General features: G+C 47.3%; 1 long non-coding RNA gene across 1 annotated transcript; it reads left to right on the plus strand.

The window, feature by feature from the left end:
- The first annotated feature begins 6 nt into the window (after positions 1-6).
- Positions 7-3,991, plus strand: LOC105302869. Its single transcript, XR_002776426.1, has 2 exons — positions 7-653; positions 3,227-3,991. It is a non-coding gene; the product is annotated as an uncharacterized LOC105302869 (long non-coding RNA).
- The last annotated feature ends 548 nt before the right edge of the window (positions 3,992-4,539 follow it).

The following is a 4,539-nucleotide window of genomic DNA, read 5'->3' on the forward strand; positions in this document are numbered from 1 at the left end:
TAGGCCTCCGCCTGTGTCCGCAGACTGACAGCACCGTTACCCAATAAAATGTGGGAATGGTTTGGGAGCCTATTTGTTTCGGACGAATCATTAGTGATGGGTGGGACTCTGCACGTTGGATCTGGAGTCCCTATCCACAACTACAAGTGACCCAGCTGACGAGGAGGTGGTCCTGCTTCGCTTCCTGGACTCTCCCGGGAATTAGGGGGATTGGCAGCCTGTCGCCTGGCGGTTCCGTGGCACTGACAGAGTCTTTTCCAAAGCGTCTCCCTCAGAGCTGGAAGCGGGTGAATTTATTTACCTGTGTTAGAAAGGTAAAGAAACCCAGGCGGCTTGGGCCCGAGAGCTCTCTGTGAAACGGAAACTCCAGTTAATTTAGCCGCAGAGGAAAGTGCCTTTCTGGCGTGGCTGTCCACTGTGGCAATGCTCCGCCACCTGAATCCGCCCCCTCGCCCAGCGCGCACACACTTCCTCCTCTCGCGCGTGCGCCTAGTTCTGAGGGACTGAAGACGGATACCACAGACGCTTAGTCAAACGTCAGGTGTGGAGCGTCTACTTTGGGCCCAGCAAAACACTCTCTTAAGGAGTGCAGTCCAGCAAGGGACGCCCTAAGACGCTACTGTGAATAACCCGAATAACTCCAACACATTGTGGTAAGTGCTAAATAGAGGTGCATTCAAAGTAAACGACTGGGAAGAAATACTGGAGGGACGCTGGAAGCGACCAGGAGGGGAAAAGTTCAGCCTCAGGGAGCGGGGGCTGGAAACTATACTTTCTTGAACACCTACTTTGCATATTTTATCTTGTGTGGATCTGACAACAAATACCGCATAGCAGGTCCCGCTCCCTATTTAAGATGAAAGGTCCGAAATTCAATCGAAGGTGGGCGAAGCGATTCACCGGACAGAAGTAGCTAGCTGCCAGTGGTGGAATGAGAGAAAGACAGGGTGACAAAAAGGCTCTCCAGTCAGTCAGTCCAGTTTTGAGTCTGGGCCGTGGAGATTTCTTCTCTCCTCTGGTCTTAGGAACAGAAGTTTCTAGAGTGCTGCTGTGGAAACAGGCCAGCACTCTGAGCGTGCGCACACATCTAGCTTTCAAACCATTCCCTGGACCAGCCCAGAAGTCCCACAGGGCTGCCGCAGGGACCCGCTGGGTGGGCAAATGCCCAGCCCAGCAGAGGGCTTTGCGTCCACCATCTAGTCACCAGAGAAGCTGTACTTTCACATGTTTTCTATTATTGTAAGGTTTCACTTGGAAGAAGGTTCTGCTGTTAAAAAAAAAAAAAAATGAAAATTACCAATCCAAGTCCATTTCCTAGTCCCTTAACTCAGGAAGTTCCTGAGCACGTGGAACTTTGACTGGAAACAAAGTCAAGCATGGAAAGAGTAGCCCTGAACACATCTCCCTTTTCAAAGAATGGGACTAAAGGACCCCAACAGTCTACAAACATGGGATGCTGTTCCCAGTTGCAGTCCTTCAGAGGACAGTTGGTCTTAGAAACCTAGACAGGAACATTCTTTGTTGAAAACAGCTCCATCATGTCAATGTTCACTGCCATACAGAGCAGCTTACCTTTTCCCAGCAGCCTGCTGGAATGAGAAGAGCAAATATTGTCATCAGTTTTGCAGATGAGGAAAATTAGTCCTCCAGAACTGATGTGCCCCAGTCACACTTCTGGTTAGTGGCACTAGTTAGTGTGTCTAGAACCAGTTCCTTGGGCTCTCAATATTCCATCCACTGCACCACAAATTTCAGGACAGGGCAGCCCCATTTGGGACAGAGGCAAATGTCAGTAGGTCAGTTTCAGCAAGAGTTTGGTTTCTAGATCATTGATATATTTAGAAAAACATTGCACAGAGGTGTTTATAAATAGTGCATAAGAAGAAAGAATTTTGTGATGAAGGAATTAAGTTTCTCCTCTGAGAGTTCAACTGATTACAGCCACATGTAATGAGTGGAGATTAACGTTGCATTGGCCCACTGGATCATCCATTTAACTCATTTAACCAATGATGCTAACATCTGCAGCAGAGGCAGGTTCAGCAGAGAAACCTGGAATAGTTAACAAGTCAATCTAGGGCACGAAGCAGACAGCATTGGGGCGGGGGGGCAGGAAAGAGAAGTGGGACTTTGAAGTGTAGCATTCGTCCTGAGAGAGTTCATGGTTGGTGTCTACCTGCCCCTCACATGACCCCTTTCTTTCATTCCATGTCGATCAACCACTGTCTGGTCATAAGACCACCATTTGTCACTCGAGACCAGGAATAAGGGGTGCTCCGAAGGTGGCTTAGTATAGGAGAACACCACTGTCAATAATAATTAAGGTTCTGGATTCCCTTGGACTCTTGCAAATTCAGTTAACTAGAGCCTACCACCCAGTCTGATCATCCCTGGTGTGCTGAGGAAATCTAGTCTCTGCACCCAAAAGGCTGAGAACCAGAACTCAGCTGTAGCAAATTTGCCAAGATGTGCCACCCGCTTAGGCCTCCTGGCAGGCACCCTTCCATCAGACACCAGCAGTGTAAAGAAACAGCAGAGACTCTGTGCCTTACTAGACAGGGCCTGTGAGCCAGGGGAGTCCAGGCAAAGAGTTTCCTTGAGGGAGCCACACTCTCCCCCAGCAGCAGTTTTACAGCTGCCTGGGGCTTGCGAATAGATGGAAATTTCTCAGTTGGTACACTGGGATGAGGGAGTAGGAGAGGGAGCCAGAAGCATGAGCTCAGTTGCACCAATGACTGGGTGGAAAGCCAAAGGGTATTAACCACAGCCAAACTCTCCACTAGCCTCTGAAATCTTGTCCATCTCAAAATCTGACCATCATCCATGCAGTTGTGCTTCCACGTTCTCTATGATCTTGGGCTATTTTGTCAGGCGAAGAGGGTGTAAAAAAGGAAAGACTCTAATAATTTGTCCAGAAATTTGAAATAGCTCTCAGGCAGCAGAGAGGTTAACACTCCCCTGCACTTGAAAAACTCCAGGGCGGTCTGTGAGAGCTTGTGGGTGCAGCAAACACAGCACGCTGGGCCCTTATCGAACTCCCTGGTTATGAGACAGGACACCCTTGGGGGATAAAGGGCTGTGAAGAGTGGCCACCGGTCACACGCAAGGAAGGACCAATTACAGTAGTGGATCATCTTGATGCTAGCTAGGGAGAAGATTTCAACCTAGTGGCCAATAATATCACTTTTGTTTTAATGTTTTGTTGTTTTCTCAATTTGTTCCTTAGGTATTTTTCGTGGCTTTAATAATGCAGTGGAATGAACCAACTTCAAGACTAGAGTAGTTAAGCTACAGGTGCTGGGTAAGTCACTTACTAACCTCTCCTCTGAGTCCTCACTTCCTCAGCTGGGAAGTGGGAATACAGACCTCCACCATAGGGCTGTTGTCAAGGTTAAGTGAGACATGCATGTAAAGAGCTTGTGCAGAGTAAATGCTTTGTAAATTGTGTTTCTGTAAACTATTGTGGCTTATTGTAAACTATAAGTGCAGCCCAAAGGGAAGTAAAATTCCATGAAAAAAAAAGAAAGTCTCATTATGACCTGCCTCAAATGGTAAAACCTCTGGCAAGAATGAGGGTGTGTGGTTAGTGGCATAGCCGTGTCTACAGACAGGTCTGTCCAGCTCCCAACACTCCATCATTACTATACCACAGACTTTAGAACGGGGTTGAGGGATCCAGATACTGACTGGGAGGGGACCTGAGTGGGGACTTCTGGGGTGTTGCTAAATTGCTTCTTGATCTGGGTGCCGATGACACAGGTGTGCTCAATTCATAAAGACTCAGTGAGCCTTTTGTTATGGTATATTTCAACAAAATGGTTCAAACAAAGGAATTAAAGGATAAGAGTAAGGTAAAGTGTCCCAGGTTTCACTGCTTGTCTTGGAAGAAGAGAAATAAATTGTTACACAGATTTGGCTACAAAAAAGACACATGGTTTTTCACTGGCTTTTGATGATCTGTGACATTTCAAAAATATAAGTTATTTCATTAGGATACTGGTTGGTTGGTTTTTATAAATGTCTTCATCTTTGTCTCCATTCACCAATAGCAACAGATCGCAACTTAGGTGAGCAGGCACTGAAGTTAAAACTAACATTTATACCATCTTACCAAAGGCAAGTGTAGGAAACCTAATCCATTTTCCAGGTCAAAGTTTTGGGCTCCACCTGACTCTTGCATTTTATATACATCTCCATGAAGAGAACTCAATTGGCAAAAATTACTGAGCTTCTATGACCCTGAGCTGGCCCTGAGCTGGGTGCTGCAGAGAATTTGGGATGTGAACATAAAAAAGAGAAGAGAGAGGTGGCAGAATCATGCAAGGGAGAGAGATGTATAACAGGTCTGTGCAACGAGAGTCACGGGCACCGAAGTTGGCGAGGGTAAGGGTGTGGTAGGTAGGGTCGGGCCTGCCAGAGAAGTGCAGGGGAAGCCTCGTGGAGGAGGTGGTACCCAGGCTGAGTCTTCAAAAGATGTGCAGGTGTGCCCCAGGCAGACAGGGAAAACCAGCATTCCAGAAAAGGGTACAGAGTAAGCTG

Source organism: Pteropus vampyrus, unplaced genomic scaffold (genome assembly GCF_000151845.1).
Source record: "Pteropus vampyrus isolate Shadow unplaced genomic scaffold, Pvam_2.0 Scaffold286, whole genome shotgun sequence".
In the NCBI taxonomy this organism is placed as follows: Eukaryota; Metazoa; Chordata; class Mammalia; order Chiroptera; family Pteropodidae; genus Pteropus; species Pteropus vampyrus.